Here is a 19,485-nt window from a genome sequence, read left to right as displayed (position 1 = left end):
GTCAGAAAATTTATTTAACAATTGTGAAAAACAATTATGGGGTGAGGGTGCTTAAGAGAATATTAAACCTCCAGAGAACACTATTATGATGGGGTGGGAGGTAAAGTTATACAACAAATTATTCATAACTTTAATAAACTAAATTGTTTAAAATACTTGTTAAACAATGTGTTTAAGAAAAGATAAAAACAGTAAAAACTTTCGATTTTGTTAGAAAAAAGTATTTTATGGCCGGGCACGGTGGCTCAGGCCTGTAATCCCAGCAATTTGGAAGGCCAAAGTGGGTGGATCACCTGAGGTCAGGAGTTTGAGACCAGCCTGGCCAACATGGTGAAACCCTGTCTCTGCTAAAATATAAAAATTAGCCGGGGGTGATGATGTGCCCCTGTAATCCCAGCTATTCCAGAGGTTGAGGCATGATAATTGCTTGAACCCAGGAGGCTGAGGTTGCAGTGGGCCGAGATCATGCCACTGCACTCCAGCGTGGGTGACAGAGTGAGATCCTGTCTCCAAAAAAAAAAAAAAGAGAGAGAGAGAAAAATGTATTTATTAAATAATATACGTGTAAAAAAATTTAAAGTCTATTATAAAAGAATTGAATTGTATAGCCTCCAATAAGAAAAAGAAAGAAAATATATGAAAATTTATCAAACCAATCAGTTAGTCCAGGCAAATGAGATAGGTTGTGTTAAGGCAATGATGGAGAAGAAAAAAGGAAAGCAAAAGATAATAAACAGAAAGCTTCTACTGAAAGAGCTTTTAAAAATACCCGTGCTCTTTGGAACACTTGTGCAGTTCGTGGGAATGTAAAATGATGCAGCTGCTATGGAAAACAGAATGGAGGTTCCTCAAAAAATTAAAAATATACTTACCATATGATCCAGCAATTCCACTTCTAGCTACATATCCAAAAGAATTGAAAGCAGGAGTTCAAAGAGATATAGTATTTGCACACCTGTATTCACAGTGGCATTATTCACAATAGCCAAGATGTGGAAACAACCTAAATGCCCATCGATAGATGAATGGATAAAGAAAATGTGTTATGTACATACCATGAAATATTATTCAGCCTTAAAGAGGAAAGATATATAGTAGTTGCACACTCGTGTTCACAACGGCATTATTCACAATAGCCATGACGTGGAAACAACCTAAATGCCCATCGATAGATGAATCGATAAAGAAAATGTGTTATGAGCCGGCGCGGTGGCTCAGGCCTGTAATCCCAGCTGAGGTGGGTGGATCACAAGGTCAGGAGATGGAGACCATCCTGGCTAACATGGTGAAACTCCGTCTCTACTAAAAATACAAAAAAATAGCCGGGTGTGGTGGTGAGCACCTGTAGTCCCAGCTGCTTGGGAGGCTGAGGCAGGAGAATGGCGTGAACCCGGGAGGCGGAGCCTGCAGTGAGTCGAGATCGCACCACTGCACTCCAGCCTGGGCAACACAGCGAGACTCTATTTCAAAAAAAAAGAAAAAAGATGTTGTTATGTACATACCATGAAATATTATTTAGCCTTAAAAAGGAAGGAAATGCTGACACATGCTACAACATAGATGAGACTTGAGGACATTATGCTATGTGACATAAGCCACAAAAGACAAATACTGTATGATTCCTCTTATATGAGGCATCTAAAGTAGTCAAACTCATAGAAACAAAAAGTAGAATGGTGGTTGCCAGGAGCTGATGAGAAGGGGAAGTGGGGAGTTGTTCAATGGGTGTAGATGGCCGGGCGCGGTGGCTCATGCCTGTAATCTCAGCACTTTGGGAGGCCGAGGCGGGTAGATCACGAGGTCAGGTGTTCAAAACCAGCCTGGCCAATATGGTGAAACCCCATCTCTACTAAAAATACAAAAATCAGCCGGGCATGGTGGTGAGCGCCTTAGTCTCAGCTACTTGGGAGGCTGAGGCAGGAGAATCGCTTGAACCCGGGAGGTGGAGGTTGCAGTGAGCCAAGATCATGCCACTGCACTCCAGCCTGGGCAACAGAGCAAGACTCTGTCTCAAAAAAAAAAAGGGTGTAGGGATTCAGCTTTGCGAGATGAAAAACTTCTGGAAATCTGTTGCATCACAATGTAAATTTACTTAACACTACCAAACTATACACTTCAAAATGATTAAGATGGCAAATTTTGGTCCGGGCGCGGTGGCTCACGCTTGTAATCCCAGCACTTTGGGAGGCCGAGGCAGGTGGATCACGAGGTCAAGAGATCGAGACCATGGTGAAACCCTGTCTCTACTAAAAATACAAAAAATTAGCCGGGCGTGGTGGCGGGCACCTGTAGTCCCAGCTACTCGGAGAGGCTGAGGCAGGAGAATGGCGTGAACCCGGGAGGCGGAGCTTGCAGTGAGCCGAGATCGTGCCACTGCACTCCAGCCTGGGTGACAGAGCGAGACTCCATCTCAAAAAAAAAAAAAAAAAAAAAGATGGCAAATTTTACGTTGTGGGTTTTTTGTTGTTGTTGTTGTTGCTGTTGTTTGTTCTACCACAATTAAAAAAAATACCCATTCTTAGGATCCAAGTAATTTCTTTTTTTTTTTCTTGAGACACAGTCTTGCTCTGTCACCTAGGATGGAGTGCAGTGGCACGATCTTGGCTCACTGCAACCTCTGCCTCCTGGGTTCAAGGGATTCTCCTGCCTCAGCCTCCCAAGTAGCTGGGACTACAGGCATGTGCCACCAGGACTGGCTAATTTTTGTATTTTCAGTACAGACGGGTTTCACCATGTTGGACAGGCTGGTCTCGAACGCCTGACCTCATGATGTGCCAGCCTTGGCCTCCCAAAGTGCTGGGATTACAGGCATGAGCCACCGTGCCTGGCTGATCCAAGCAATTTCAATTTAATGTCTCTATGGGAGCAGGGAGCAAATTCCCTTTGTTCTCTGCCTGGATATTTCTGGATCTTTTTTAAAGCTTCCCAGATAATTTTTTATATACAGGCAAGGTGAAAGTAATTGAAGTCTGCATTTCCTTTAAGAAACTTACCTAAGGCCAGGCACAGTGGCTCATGCCTGTAATCCCAGCACTTTGGGAGGCCGAGGCGGGTGAATCACCTGAGGTCAGGAGTTTGAGACCAGCCTCAACATGGAGAAACCCCGTCTCTACTAAAAATACAAAATTAGCTGGGCGTGATGGTGCATGCCTGTAATCCCAGCTCCTCTGGAGGCTGAGGCAGGAGAATTGCTTGAACCCAGGAGGTGGAGGTTGCGGTGAGCCAAGGTCATGCCATTGCACTCCAGCCTGGGCAACAGAGTGAAACTCTGTCTCAAAAAAAAAAAAAAAAAAGGAACTTACCTAAGGTCGGGTGCAGTGGCTCACGCCTGTAATCCCAGCACTTTGGGAGGCCAAGGCGGGCGGATTACCTGAGGTCTGGAGTTTGAGACCAGCCTGGCCAACATGGAGAAACCCCATCTCTACTAAAAATGCAAATTAGCTGGGCATGGTGGCGCATGCCTATAGTCCAGCTACTCGGGAGGCTGAGGCAGGAGATTTGCTTAAACCTGGGAGATGGAGGTTGCAGTGAGCCAGAGGTTGCAGTGAGCCAGAGGTTGCAGTGAGCTGAGATCACACCACAGCCTGGGGAGAGAGGGAGACTCTGTCTCAAAATAAAAAAAAAAAAAAGAAAAATAATAATAAAAAAAGAAGCTTAGCTAAAACAAAATCATGAATTTGAAATACAATTTTAAAAGAAGGGTGGGAGAGAGAGTTTGGAAAGATAAATATAAAGCAAATAGAAGGCCGAGCGTGGTGGCTCACTCCTGTAATCCCAGCACTTTGGGAGGCTGTGCGGGTGGATCACCTGAGGCCAAGAGTTCGAGACCAACCTGGCCAACATGGTGAAAACCCTTCTCTACTAAAAATACAAAAATTAGCAAGGTGTGATGGTGCACATCTGTAATCCCAGCTACTCAGGAGGCTGAGGCAGAAGAATCACTTGAACCTGGGAGGCAGAGGTTGCAGTGGGCTGAGATAGTGCCATTGCACTCCAGCCTGGGCAACACAGTGAGACTCCGTTTCAAAAAAAATAAAATCATACAGGCCCAGACTTTGAGGGAAGCTCAGCTTCTCCACTCACTGTATGTGACAGCTGGGGCCTCACTTCTCAACTTGCGATGGACAAAGCACAGTGGAGCTTCTTAACCTGGATGGGAGAAGGGAGAAGAGAGATGGATTTGCAGATGCATTCATGTGGAGACAGCTATCTTTAAACTTGTATTGTGCCATTATAAATGAAAACAACTACAGCCTTCCCTGGGTTAGAATGGGGAAGTTGAATAATTTCAATAATTTAAAACAGAGCAGTAAGTCAAAGTCAAAGATTCCTAAAAGGATTTTAATTACTGCAAGAGTATAGAGTCCCTTCAAACAGGCTCCCTTTCTAAAAACACAACAATCCTAGCTCTGGGGAATAAATGTAATACTGATTGAAACCACAAATGATGACTGAGAATGAAAAAAAGAGCTATGTAATTTAAATAAGCATTTTCTTTTTAAAGTATCTATTTTTTTAAAACAAAGAAAAAATATTTCAAAATATGTTTGTTGGCCTATCCTCATTCTACAGACACATTCATAGACATTTCTCTCAAGGTTCTCCCCAAAGAAAGACACCATCTCCCAGACAAGAAGAAATTATATTTTGCAAGGTTTTGAATGAGAACACGCCTCCAAATCAAACGTGTGTTGTCTTAATGATTAAAATAGTCTCTTGTTTTACAAAGGCAGATTTGATCCTTCTATCAAATAAAGCATGTTTTGATGATTAAAATGTTTGTAAACACAGCAGTAGTCAGAAAGAACACTTTCATTTGTTGAATCCATTTTTCCTCTATCTCTTCTTTCCTTTCTTCCTTGAGTTGCCCATAAGGGCCAGGCAGGTGGTGCAAAATAGCGGAAAGCGTTAGATGCAAGAGTAGGGATGCTGGGGTGGTGATGAACTGGAGAGTGCGGGCTCCATCTGCAACGAGAAGCCACTGGTCAGCAAGAGCCAAAGGGTGCCTTGCAGGAATGCTGGCCCAGTGCTAAGAGATTATCTCGTTACTCAAATAAGCCAGAATTCTTCATAGTCATATGAAACCTCTCAGGTTCCAAATGGTTGCAATCCATGTAAACATTTGTTTAAACCAGGCAAGCCAACAGTGAGTGACCAGATTGCAGTCTTTGACTTAACCTGTTTAAGCTCAACTTTCTCATCCAGGTCAAGGGGCTACAATACAGAAAATACTTTTAAAAAAATAATAAAAGCTGAACTCGTTGAGTCCTTACTTTGTGCTAGACAGTGTTTCAAGTACTTCATAAATATTAATTCATGGCCGGGCGCGGTGGCTCACGCCTGTAATCCCAGCACTTTGGAAGGCTGAGATCGAGACCATCCTGGCTAATACGGTGAAACCCCGTCTCTACTAAAAATACAAAAAATTAGCCAGGAGTGGAGGTAGGTGCCTGTAGTCCCAGCTACTCGGGAGGCTGAGGCAGGAGAATGGCGTGAACCTGGGAGGTGGAGCTTGCAGTGAGTGTCTCTCTGCCTGGGTATTTCTGGATCTTTTTTAAAGCTTTCCAGATAATTTTTTATATACACACAGACACACATACATAAAGGCTGGGCTCAGTGGCTCAGGCCTGTAATTCTAGCACTCTGGGAGGCCAAGGTGGGCAGATTGCTTGAGCTCAGGAGTTTGAGACCAGCCTGGGCAACATGGTGAGACATTGTCTCTATAAAAAATACACACACACACACACACACACACACACACACACACACACACACACAAATTAACTGGGCATGGTGATGTGTCCCAGCTACTCGGGAGGCTGGGCAACAGAGTGAGACCCTGTTTCAAAAAAAAAAATCTAGTTTTGCCCAAAGTGAGAATCTGCACAGCAAGCAACACCCTTCCCCTCTCCCTCTTCACACCCAAAACTTATCCCCTATGTCCCTCATTTTATTGAAATAAATAATTCCTGGCAGCAGTGCTAGGCAGGCCTAGGCTAGGCTCTGTGTGGGGAATCAAGGACGAATCAGACATAGAACTGCCCTGCAGTAGTTCACTGTTGTCAAGAGAAAAAGACAAGAAATAACAGTAGCAACGAGAGAAAGGGGAAAGTGTCATAAGGAACACAGCTAAAGTGTTCCAGAAATTTAGAGGAGAGAGATTACTTCCAGCTGCACCCTTAATCACATACTGCCTCACATCTCTTGTATTATTGTCTTGTCTGGTTATTAATTCCTGTATTGTTAAACAACAGCAAACCAGTCACACTGAATAATTCATGGTGTTGCTTCTTCCTCCACATCCAGATTGTCAGCTCCTCCAAGTCAGGATTGGAGACTCTGATAGGCACATTTCAGAGGCTAATATCTATAGGCCCCCTCTTTTTTTTTTTTTTTTTTTTTTTTTGAGATGGAGTCTCGCTATGTCACCCAGGCTAGAATGCAGTGGTGCGATCTTGGCTCACTGCAACCTCCACCTTCTGGGTTCAAGCAATTCTCCTGCCTCAGTCTCCTGAGTAGCTGGGATTATAGGCACGCACCATCTTGCCTGGCCAATTTTTGTATTTTTAGTAGAGATGGGGTTTCACCATATTGGCTAGGCTGGTCTTGAACTCCTGACCTCAAGTGATCTACCTGCCTCAGCCTCCCACAGTGCTGGGATTATAGGTGTGAGCCACAATGCCCAGCCTATCTATAGCCTTAAGAATACCTGCTTCAGCAGAAGAGACCACCAATAAAATGTTATGGGAATAAAGCCTGTAACAATATAGTCCTTTATTAGCTTACTAATATTTCTTCAATGCATTCAACAAAATAGGAAATTCAAAGTGATAAATAGAAGACTGCTTTTCGGCTGGCTGTGGTGGCTCACACCTGTAATCCTAGCACTTTGGGAGGCCGAGGCGAGTGGATCACCTGAGGTCAGGAGGTCGAGACCAGCCTGACCAACATGGAGAAACCCTGTCTCTACTAAAAATGCAAAATTAGCCAGGTGTTGTAGCGCATGCCTGTAATCCCGGCTACTGGGGAGGCTGAGACAGGAGAATTGCTTGAACCTGGGAGGCAGAGGTTGCGGTGAGCCGAGATCGTGCCCTTGCACTCCAGCCTGGGCAACGAGAGCAAAAACTCCATCTCAAACCAAAAAAAAAAAAAAAGAAGACTGTTTTTCTCTATAGTCACCTTTTTTTTTTCTTCTAGTGGGAGAAAATGTCTTCTTATTGGTGTTTCCTGGTTCCAGTAATGGATATCTCCGTTGGGTTTGTTCTCTCCTCTTGGCTACATACAAATGTCAAATAAAGGTGACTAACTGTAATAGTAAATACACCTTGGGTGTTTAGACCATTTTTATATAGTAATCTCAGACTCTTCTGAGAGCTCTTTTGTGCGTGTACCACCAGAGCATTGCCTTTTGGCATCATTTCCAAGTCTTTCTGAAAAACATGCTATGTTTCCTTTTTTTGTTTCTGATATTTAAATGACAGATGGTTAGGAAATGTCTTCTTTACTCTTATAATTATTTTCCCCAGTTTTTCTCCATTAAACAGCAATTACTCTCATGCATAATCTTCCTAAGTAGTTATTTTCTAGCTCCTGAAGAGCATAATTACCATGAATGCATTCATCTTATGCACTTCATGGTTTTTCTCAGCGTGAAACTTCTACTGAATATAATTTGTACCACAGTAACTAACATGGACACTTAAACATGTTTGGTAGTTAACTTTTTACAAAGCAGACCAAATTTTTAGATGAAACATTCATCTGTTTTACAAAGGGTCGTTTTCCTGGAATCTATCCAAAAGTACCTTCAAAGGGAAATTAGAAATATGACTACTGTATTTTAAATATTTTCCAAGAGAGTGGTGGAGTGAGAAAAATCTTTTTCCTCTGGCTTAAATTATCTAACATTTATACCATACTAAGCAGTTTACAAAACATGCAAATTATCTGCTTTGTGGAGAAGTAAAACCCCTTGTAAATGTATTTCTTCATGCTAGCAATATCAAAAACAATTTAACTTACATTATGCCAAAAAAATCTTATTCTTATTAATTAATTTATTTATTTATTTGAGATGGAGTTTTGCTCTGTTGCCCAGGTTGGGGTGCAGTGGCGTGATCTCGGCTCACTGCAACCTCCACCTCCTGGGTTCAAGTGATTCTCCTCCCTCAGCCTCCCAAGTAGCTGGGATTACAGGCATTGTCACCATGCCCGGCTAATTTTCATATTTTTAATAGAGACAGGGTTTCACCATGTTGGCCAGGCTGGTCTCAAACTCCTAACCTCAGGTGATCCACCTACCTCAGCCTCCCAAAGTGCTGGAATTACAGGTGTGAGCCACAGCGCCTGGCCCCCCAAAAACTTGAGATTTAACAGTTAAACATATAAATCAAGTCATAACAAAGTAGTGAAAACAGAAACAGTTATGATATCTTCAGAGAATTATAACTTATCTAAAAGCTTGGAAACAGTAAATGAAATATCAAAAGACAAAAACAAGAGATTTGATAATTTGTGAATTGTAATATTAAAGGTGATTTTGGCTGGGCGCGGTGGCTCACGCTTGTAATCCCAGCACTTCAGGAGGCCGAGGCGGGAGGATCACGAGGTCAGGAGATTGAGACCACGGTGAAACCCCGTCTCTACTAAAAATACAAAAAAATTAGCTAGGCGTGGTGGCGGGCGCCTGTAGTCCCAGCTACTCGGAGAGGCTGAGGCAGGAGAATGGCGTAAACCCAGGAGGCGGAGCTTGCAGTGAGCCGAGATTGCGCCACTGCACTCCAGCCTGGGCGACAGAGCGAGACTCCGTCTCAAAAAAAAAAAAAAGGTGATTTTGGCAGGCCGTATTATTTTACCAGAAGCCGCTCATGATGAATTTAGAAGAAATTTTATTCTTGGCATTTGGCATTCAGTGATGTCTACATTTTACAAATAATCTCAAAAGCCAGTGATACACAGAATTTTTTGCTTTTGTTGTTGAGTCAAAGTTTGAATTCTATGGAAGGCATAGTATCCCTGAGTCTCTCAGTAAAAAGTAGGCCGGGTGCAATGGCTCACACCTGCAATCCCAGCACACTGGGAGGCTGAGATGGATAGATCACTTGAGGTCAGAAGTTCAAGACCAGCCTGGCCAAGATGGTAAAACCCCACCTCCACTAAAACTACAAAAATTAGTCGGGCATGGTGGTGCACATCTGTAATCTCAGATACTTGGGAGGCTGAGGCAGGAGAATTGATTGAACCTGGGAGGTGGAGGTTGCAGTGAGCCAAGATCATGCCACTGTACTCCACCCTGGGTGACATAGTGAGACTCCGTCTCAAAAAAAAAGTATCCTATCTGATCCCCCATCTTAGTCTGTTTCTGCTGCTGTAACAAAATACCACAGACTGAGCAATTTATTTTTAAAAACCCCAGAAATCTATTTCTTACAGTTCTGAAGGCTGGGAAGTCCAAGATGAAGGCACCAGCAGGTTTGTTGCCTGGTGAGGGCCCAGTGTTTGCTTTCATGAACATTGCATCCTCGGGAGGGAGGAACACTGTGACCTCACATGGCAGAGGGCAGAAGGGGAAAAGGGCTGAACACAGTTGGTTAAGAGTTTTTGTAAGTCAGTCAAGCCTAATGCCACTCACGAGGGCTCCACTGTCATGACTTAATCACCTCTGGAAAGCCCCACTTTTTTTTTTTTTTTTTTTGAGACGGAGTTTCACTCTTGTTGCCCAGGCTGGAGTGCAGTGCACCATCTTGGCTCACTGCAACCTCTGCCTCCTAGGTTCAAGCGATTCTCCTGCCTCAGCCTCCTGAGTAGCCAGGACTACAGGTGCATGACACCATGACCAGGTAATTTTTGTATTTTAGTAGAGACGGGGTTTCACCATGTTGGCCAGGATGGTCTCCATCTCCTGACCTCGTGATCCGCCGGCCTTGGCCTCCCAAAGTGCTGGGATTATCAGCATGAGCCACTGTGCCCAGCCAGCCCCAATTCTTAACACTGTGACATTGGTGATTACATTTCAAAACATGAGATTTAGAGGGAACACAAACCTTCAAACCATAGTAGACTTCTAGTACCTGAATTTCAGTCACTCTCCAGAAGTTAGTGTGTTTGGACACGTTAGTGTGTTTGGACAAAAGAAAGCATTTATTACTGTGTTTTTTCTCAAATATGGAGACCAAAAAAGGTCTCACTTAGGCCTGGTGCGGTGGCTCACGCCTGTAATCCCAGCACTTTGGGAGGCTGAGGCAGGAGAATCCCTTGAACCCGGGAGGTGGAGGTTGCAGTGAGCCGAGATCGTCCCACTGCACTCCATACTGGGTGACAGAGCAAACCTCTGTCTCAAAAAAAAAAAAAAGGTCTCACCTAGAATGCATTTCTGGAGAATAGTATTATTGCTGGAAAATTCCATGGAATGGAGATAAAAGAAAGATAAATGGGAAGTTAGTGACTTTCTGTAGCTAGTCTCCAAGTCAGAACTCTCTCTAATTGGTTCAGGAGAATTCCAAGTTTGAATACAAATGGTAATATTCAAGAGAAATAGAAGAAAGAAAGAAAGAGTCAGAAGACCCTTTCCCAGAGTCACACACAACAACAATGACAAACAAGCTAGTGACCATATGATCTCTCCAGGCAGTATCAGCAACAGACTAAGCTAAACAATGCCCAGAGTTACTCAGCCAGGCAATGTCCACGGCTACACACCTCAGGAATGGCGACAGCAGCTCCCGGCCACCCCTGCATTCCTGCGTGCTGTCGCTTCTCCTTCTTGCTTCTCCCTGAGCCTGACCCACCTCATCACCCCATGCTGGACTGCCTGGCCCTGCAGCTGGCCTCCTAGGCTCCAGTCTGCCCACCACCAAACTATGAAGCACCTTCCTCCCAGTTTGCTCCGTAAAGTACAGGTGTGTTTGTGTCCCTCCGAACTTTAAATTACTTCAAGGAATGGCCCATTGCCTTCACCAGACTGTTCCTACTTCATAACTGTGATTCATGCCCCTCAGGATCTGGTCTTAAGCCCCCTTTCATCACACCCTTCTCTCTAGTGAGAGGAGTTCCCCAAGGTTCCGTCATGGAGGAGCCGGACTATTCACATCTCCACTGGGAATTCCTGATGGGGTGTTCCCCTCTCCACCTCAAGCACATCTTGATCGCTAGGGCAAAATCCACTTCCGTCAGAAAGAAAAATGACCTTGAGGGGATTGCCTTTGGGAAGCCGTCTCTCACCATGTCCCATAGCCCACCAGCCCCTCCAACAGATCTGAGTCCTCCTTCCTGTGGACCTCACTGGTGTGCAGGGCTGATCATGTGGGCAGGCTTGTGATATTTATTTATTTAATTAATTAACTTATTTTTGAGATGGAGTTTCACTCTTGTCGCCCAGGCTGGAGTGCAATGTCACGATCTCGGCTTACTGCAACCTCTGCCTCTGGGGTTCAGGTGATTCTCCTGGCTCAGCCTTTCGAGTAGCTGGGATTACAGGCACCCGCCATCATGCCCGACTAATTTTTTTTATATTTTTAGTAGAGACGGGGTTTCACCATGTTGTCCAGGCTGGTCTTGAACACCTGACCTTGTGATCCACCAGCCTTGGCCTCCCAAAGTGCTGGGATTACAGGAGTGAGCCACCATGCCTGGTGTGATTTTTATTTATTATCTGCCTCCCCTAGAAGACCAGCGATCCTTAAAGGCAGAGCCAATATCTTTCTTTTTTGAGACAGGGTCTCACTCTGTTTCTCGCTTAGGCTGGAATACAGTGAGGCTCACTGCAGCCTCGACCTCCTAGGCTCAGGTGATCCTCCCACCTCAGCTTCCTAAGTAGCTGGGACCACAGGTGTCCACCACCACACCCAGCTAATTACTTTGATTTTTTTTAGTAGCGAGGAGTTCTCGATATGTTGCCCAGGTTGGTCTTGAACTCCTCAGCTCAAGCGATCCTCCTGACTCAGCCTCCCAAAGTGCTGGGATTACAGATATGCGCCACTGTGCCCAGCCCAGAGCCAATATCGTATTCAGTTTTCAAACTCTGTTACCCAGCAGGGGGTCTGCCAGGTAATCTGCATCGGTGATGTCTTCTGAAGGAAGGGAGGGGAAGATGAAGAAAGTTTGGTGGGTGGGTGGACAAGCCGGCATGAAGGAAGACACAGGACGAAGCTTCTCCTCCGCCCCTGCCCCGGCTTCCCCTGCTGCCTCATTCTCTGTGCTCGGGATCAGAGGACTTGCCCTGGCCGCTCTGGCAGCTGCATGCACATCTCTCCGGAACCCCTGTCTCAACATCCCAAAGCTAAATACCACTTAGTCCTCACAAATGGGACCCTTCCATTTCCAGATGTGGGGGCCCAAAAGGGGAGCTTAGATCCAGGGATTGCAAACTCATGGTCCAGTGCAATCTGACAGATCATGCCTTGGATTATTGAGGAGAAAACTATCATGTATGAAGCATCTACTCCATGCAAGCCAACACACAAGGCCTGCAGACTGATCAAGTTTCAGTTCCTCTTCAGTCTTTTGAGAGAGGTGTTATTATCCCCACTGCTCAAATGAGGAAAGTGAGACACAGCCAGGATTCCAGCTGTTTCCTTAATGCCAAGGCCATCCTCTGATTATCACACTTTGACACCTCAAGGTTGGAGTCTTTTGAGACTTACAATAGAATGGTCCTTTTTTTTTTTTTTTTTTTTGAGAAGCAGTTTTGTTCTCGTTGCCCAGCCTGGAGCACTGGTGCGATCTCAGCTCACTGCAACCTCTGCCTCCCGGGTTCAAGCGATTCTCCTGCCTCAGCCTCCCAAGTAGCTGGGATCATAGGCATGCACCACCACGCCTGGCTAATTCTGTATTTTTAGTAGAGACAGGGTTTCACCATGTTAGTCAGGCTAGTTTCAAACTCCTGACCTCAAGTGATCCACCAACCTCAGCCTCCCAAAGTGCTGGGATTACAGGTGTGAGCCACCGTGCCCAGCCTGGTCCATTATTTTAATAACTATTTACTAGATGTCTGCTGTATGGTTCATGGACTTAGAGGATTTTAGAGCTGGAAGTTGTCTTAGAGAACACTAAATATAATCCCCTTATTATATTATATAACATTATTTTTATTTATTATTATTTTTTGAGACAGAGTCTCACTCTGTCGCCCAGGCTGGCGTCCAGTGATGCGATCTCGGCTCACTGCAACCTCCACCTCCTGGGTTCAAGTGATTCTCATGCCTCAGCCTCCCGAGTAGCCGGGACTAGACAAAGTTTCGTTCTTGTCACCCAGGCTGGAGAGCAATGATGCAATCTCAGCTCACTGCAACCTCCGCCTCCAGGGTTCAAGCAATTTTCCTCAGCCTTCTAAGTAGCTGGGATTACAGGCACCTGCCGCTACACTAATTTTTGTATTTTTAGTAGAGATGGGGCACCTGCCACTACACTAATTTTAGTAGAGACAGGCACCTGCCACTACACTAATTTTTGTATTTTTACTAGAGACAGGGCGTGGGGGGGGGTGGGGTTCACTATGTTGGCCAGGCTGGTCTCAAACTCCTGACCTCAGGTGATCCACCTGTCTCAGCCTCCCAAAGTGCTGGGATTACAGGTATAATGAGGAAGGTGACAACTTCATGGGATCTGTAACAGTCCAGTGAGGGATCTGTAACAGTGCAGTGAACACATGTATGATATAATCATGCTCGGCAGAGATTTTTTTCTAATTGATTTTGTAATAGTATTTTTTTAAAATATTAAAGCAATACAAGCTCAGTGTTAAAAAAATGAAAAACTAAATAAAACCAGAAATTAAAAATAACCCGTAATACATTTTCCAAAAATGCTAACATGGTTTTAGATTTGATTTGCTTGTTCTTCATTTTAGGCCTTGCTAAGCAGATGTATTTATTAGGTGAATGGTCATATATTTATACATATACACACTTATATACATACAAAATTAGTTGCTATTATATTATTTATAAAATATAGTGTTTTTTACTGCATATTGTGAATATTTTGTTTTATTAAAATTCTCCATAAATATTCTTTTTTTGTGTATTTTTTTTTGAGACGGAGCTTCACTGTGTCACCCAGGCTGGAATGCAGTGGTGCAATCTCGGCTCACTGCAACCTCCGCCTCCTGGGTTCAAGCGATTCTCCTGCCTTGGCCTCCTTGTTAGCTGGGACTACAGGCCCATGCCACCACGCCTGACTAATTTTTGTGTTTTTAGTGGAGATGAGTTTTCACCATGTTGGCCAGTCTGGTCTCGAACTCCTGACCTTAAGTGATCCCTCCACCGTGGCTTCCCAAAGTGCTGGGATTACAGGCGTGAGCCACTGCATCCAGCCTGTATAAATATTCTTCAGTGATTAAAAGAACTATAATTAGTGAGTAATACTTTCTCACTGGGTATAAAATTTTTTAATATAATTCCAAAATAAAAACTACCTATTATCCCATCACCGAGAAATAGCTATCATTAACACCTTGACTTGGCAAGGGGTGGGGCATTTCTTTTAGCTCTGTGCGTATGCATATAATTGAGACAAATGGAATAGATGTTTTAAATTCTTGGTACATTTTTGCCAAATCGTTTTTGAGAAAGTTTGTTCTGATTTAAATTCACAGCATCAGTGAATGAAAATGTTTATCTCATGATATTCTCATCAACAATGTTTTCTAAATTTTTGCTAATTCAATAGTGGGAAAATGGTTGTGAATGTGAACTTATAAAAAATAAATATTGATTGTTATGAAAATTATTGCTTCCTGCTGGGCGCGGTGGCTCACGCCTGTAATCCCAGCACTTTGGGAGGCCGAGGCCTTGATCACGAGGTCAGGAGATCGAGACCATCCTGGCTAACATGGTGAAACCCTGTCTCTACTAAAAATATGAAAAATTAGCCAGGCGTGGTGGTGGGCGCCTGTAGCCCCAGCTACTCAGGAGGCTGAAGCAGGAGAATGGCGTGAACCCGGGAGGTGGAGCTTGCAGTGAGCTGAGATTGCACTACTGCACTCCAGCCTGGTGACACAGCGAGACTCCATCTCAAAAAAAAAAAAAAAAAAGAAAGAAAGAAAATTATTGCCTCCTTATAATTATTTTATGGAGCAACTAAAATTAAGCATATAATATTAAGAAGTCTAGATATCTAAGTTCTAGTTTATATCATGCATTGCTTAAAAACAGTTTTGTAAGACTGAATTATATTAAATGGAATCAAAAGAATAAGTAAAGGCAAGTCATAGAGCCTCAAGTAAGACTTCTGTAGAAGACATGAAGCCACCATCTCTCTTGTTAGCTATTTGCTAATTTGTCTGTTTATTTCCTACTGTGTTCCAAAAAGGGAACAACTAATATTAATAGATTGATGTATATAGCACAATGCAAAGCAGTCAGATCCCACCCGCAACTAGAATTTCTCAAATACTCTACTTGGGTATATTTTGAAACCTCAACTGATTTGGAGGAATACACATGAAAGGCACAATTCCCAGAACGCTAGAATTACAAAGCAACTTCAGAAAAAGTTTAATTACTACCTTCCTAAGGCGTTCCAATGCTGCTGTATGTACTCGTCCTGTTACTTTGCACCTAAAATTTAAAAAATAAATATTTATGCCTGTAAAATTCCTAGTATGGATCATACACCACTGTTGAACTTAATACTGTGACTGCACTGTCTGCTGAAGGAAAAGGAAATCATATTTGTGGAATATACAGTGTTTGGGTTTGGTATTTAGAGTTCCCAGCCCTGATAAGATTCCTTTTCCCTACCTGAGAGGAGGCACAGATGGTTTGTGATGTCGGTGTGTAAGGCTACCGCTGGGATCTCTAGATAAATATATGAGACAATCTGGGGAGAAGCAGAGCAAGAGTGTAGTGGAAATGTTTGGACTGGATTTAATAAACATTAAGACACATGGGAACAAATGCAAAATTCTGGACTCTGTGAATGCAATTTGATGCTGTCATTAGTGTTGCCCTCTGCAAAATGAAGTCTTTTCTGACTGAATGTATTTTCTGGTCTGGGGCCATTACTTGTCAACAATTAATGCTATAATTGTTCTTGGGCCTTTGTGTTAAAAATGCATGATGATCTGGCTGGACATGGTGGCTCACACCTGTAATCCCAGCACTTTGGGAGGCTGAGGCGGGTGGATCACCTGAGGTCAGGAGTTCAAGACCTCCAGGCCCAGCCTGGCCAACATGGTGAAACCTTGTCTCTACTAAAAATAAAAAATTAGCTGGGTATGGTGGCACGCACCTGTAGTCCCAGCTACTCGGGAGGCTGAGGCAGGAGAATTGCTTGAACCCAGAAGGCGGAGGTTCAGTGAGCCGAGATCGTGCCACTGCACTCCAACCTGGGCGACAGAGTGAGACTCTGTCTCAAAAAAAAGAAAAAGCATGATGATCATGATAATGGAGGAATGGAATTAAAACTCCTTCCCTGTGTAGTCCCAGCTACTTGGGAGGCTGAGGCAGGAGAATGGTGTGAACCCAGGAGGCGGAGCTTGCAGTGAGCCGAGATCGCACCATTGCACTCCAGCCTGGGCGACAGAGCAAGACTCTGTGTCAAAAAAACAAAAAACAAAAAACAAAACAAAACAAAACAAAAAAACCTCTTTCCCTGACATTCAAGGCCTTAGATAGCAGGGATCTAACCCACGTTTAAAGCTTAATCTCTCCCCTATGCAAAAGTTTGTGAGGAAAACTAGTTACTCAACATTCTGTCTCCACCACTATTGCTTTATTAGTGGTCATCGCTCCTTCTGGAATGCCGCTCTTACTAAGGCTGTCTGGCAGTTCTGTCAAGGATCATTTCAAATGCTACTTCCTCCATGATGCACCTCTTCTACGAACTCTTTTCTACTCTGATGAAGTTTCTTTTCTTTTTTTTTTTAATTAAAGGCTTTTTAAAAATAAATGTTTATTTTATGTACAAAAAAGTATCATGGTTTTTCATTGGGTAGATGCCTTGGATAATCCTTTGAAGGAAGATCATTTAGTTCAACTTAATGAAACCGATATCCTTCGCATACTGACTGAAACACTGGTGGCACATATTGAGGCCGTATTTCCGGATCAGACCGTGCTGGTTTGAGCAGACGTGACAAGAGGGAGAACCCCGGCCAAATTTTCGCAGGTGGCTCCGGTACAGCTGTTGGTGACCCATCTTGCTCTCAGGAGTTTAACGAGGTAAAAGTAAAAAATTTTTTTTTTCTGAGGCGGAGTTTCGCTCTTGTCGCCCAGGCTGGAGTGCAGTAGCGCGATCTCAGCTCACCATAACCTCTGCCTCCCAGGTTCAAGCCATTCTCCTGCCTCAGCCTCCCGAGTAGCTGGGATTACAGGCATGCGCCACCACACCTGGCTAATTTTGTATTTTTAGTTGAGACAGGGTTTCTCCATGTTGGTCAGGCTGGTGTCGAACTCCCAACTTCAGGTGATCTGCCCACCTCGGCCTCCCAAAGTGCTGGGATTACAGGCGTGAGTCACTGCGCCTGGCCAAGATTTTTTTTTTTTAAGATCAGCTTTAGGTTCACAGCAACATGGAGAGGAGGGTAAACAGATACCTCATACACTTGTCCCCACAGATGCACAACCTTTACCATTATCAACACCCTGCACCAGAAGGGTGCACTCGTTACAACTGATGATGCCATACTGACACATCATATCCCCCAAAGCCCATAGTTTACATTAGTGCTCTTGGTGTTATTCATCCTATGGGTTTGCACAAATATATAGTGAAATGTATCCAGCATGACAGTATCATACAGAGTATTTTCACTGTGCTAACCCCAGGCTCCAACCCTTAGCAACCACTGATATTTTTACTGTCTCCATAGTTTTGCCTTTTCCAAAATGTCATGCAGTAAGCAGCCTTTTTGGGATCGGATTCTTTCACTTAGTAATATGCATTTAAGTTTTCTTCATAACTTTTTTTGAGACAGCCTCACTTTGTCGTCCAGACTGCAGTGCAGTGGTGCGATCTCGGCTCACTGCAACCTCCGCCACCCGTTTTCCAGCAATTCTTTGCCTCAGCCTCCGGAGTAGCTGGGTTTACAGGCATATGCCACCAAACCTGGCTAATTTTTGTATTTTTAGTAGAGATAGAGTTTCACCATGTTGCCCCTGGTCTCCAATTCCTGGCCTCAAGTGATCCACCTGCCTCGGCCTTCCAAAGTGTTGAGATTACAAGTGTGAGCCACTGTTCCTGCCCTCTTCATAACTTTTTATGGCTTGAGAGCTCTTTCTTTTTTCTTTTCCTTCCCTTCCCTCCCTGCCTCCCCCTCCCTCCCTGTCTGCCTCCTTTCCCAGCTCCTCCCTGCCTCCATCCTCCCTCCCTACTCCCCTCCCCTCACCTCCCCTCGCCTCCCCTCCCCTTCCTTTCCCTCCTTCTTTTCTTGTTTTTTGAGGCAGGGTCTTGCTCTGTCACCCAGGCTGGAGTGCAGTAGTGTGGTCATGGCTCACTGCAGCCTCAACTTCCTGGAGTCAAGTTATCCTCCCATCTCAGCCTCCCAAGTAGCTGAGACTACAGGTGTGCGCCACCATGCCTAGCTAATTTTTAAATTTTTTGTAGAGATGAGGTCTCACTATGTTGCCCAGACTAGTCTTAAACTCTTGAGCTCAAGTGATTGTCCCACCTCAGCCTCTGAAAGTGCCAGGATTACAGGTGTGAGCCACCATTCTCCACCCTGGACATAAGTTTTTAACTCCTTTGGGTAGACACCAAGGAGCATGATTGCTGGATCATATCGTAAAAGTATGTTTAGTTTTGTAAGAAACTCCCAAACGGTCTTCCAAACTAGTTGCACCATTTTTGCATTCCCACCAGCAACAGTTCCTGTTGCTGTATGTCCTCACCAGCATTTGTTGTTGTCAGTGTCCTGAATTCCGGTCACTCTAATAGGTGTGAGGTGGTGTCTCACTGTTTTAATTTGCTTTCCCTTGATGACATATGATGTGGAGTATTTCTTCATATGCTTATTTGCCATCTACATCCTGTTTGGTGAGGTGTCTGTTAAGGTTGTTGGCCCATTTTTAAATCGAGTTTTTTTTTTCTTATTGTCGAGTTTTAAGAATTCTTTGGTCTGGATGCGGTGACTCATGCTTGTAATCCCAGCACTTTGGGAGGCCGAGGTGGGTGGATCACCTGACATCAAGAGTTCAAGACCAGCCTGGCCAACATGGTGAAACTGCATCTTTACTAAAAATACAAAAATTAGCCAGGCATGGTGACGTGTGCCTGTAATCTCAGTTACTCAGGAGGCTGAGGCAGGAGAATCACCTGAACCCAGGAGGCGGAGGTTGTAGTGAGCCAAGATCGTGCCACTACATACCAGTTTGGCAACAGAGCAGGGCTCTGTCTCAAAAAAAAAAAAAATTCTTTGTATCTTAGGTAATAATCTTAATATATCTTTTGAAGATATTTTGTCCTAGTCTGCGGCTTACCTTCTCATTCTCTTGACATATTATTTCACAGAGCAGAAGTTTTTAATTTGAATGAAGTCCAGCTTAT

General features: G+C 44.1%; 1 long non-coding RNA gene and 1 pseudogene across 1 annotated transcript; both read right to left on the bottom strand.

The window, feature by feature from the left end:
• Positions 1-4,626: 4,626 nt before the first annotated feature.
• On the bottom strand, positions 4,627-9,523 carry LOC115832496. Its single transcript, XR_004028012.1, has 2 exons — positions 9,431-9,523; positions 4,627-4,965 (listed from the first exon to the last, which is right to left on the bottom strand). It is a non-coding gene; the product is annotated as an uncharacterized LOC115832496 (long non-coding RNA).
• A 7,445-nt stretch (positions 9,524-16,968) lies between these two features.
• LOC115832501 lies at positions 16,969-17,139 on the bottom strand (annotated as a pseudogene).
• Between the last annotated feature and the right edge of the window lie 2,346 nt (positions 17,140-19,485).

This window comes from Nomascus leucogenys, chromosome 22a, assembly GCF_006542625.1.
Source record: "Nomascus leucogenys isolate Asia chromosome 22a, Asia_NLE_v1, whole genome shotgun sequence".
Classification (NCBI taxonomy): domain Eukaryota; kingdom Metazoa; phylum Chordata; class Mammalia; order Primates; family Hylobatidae; genus Nomascus; species Nomascus leucogenys.
This window is presented reverse-complemented; position numbering and strand designations above follow the sequence as displayed.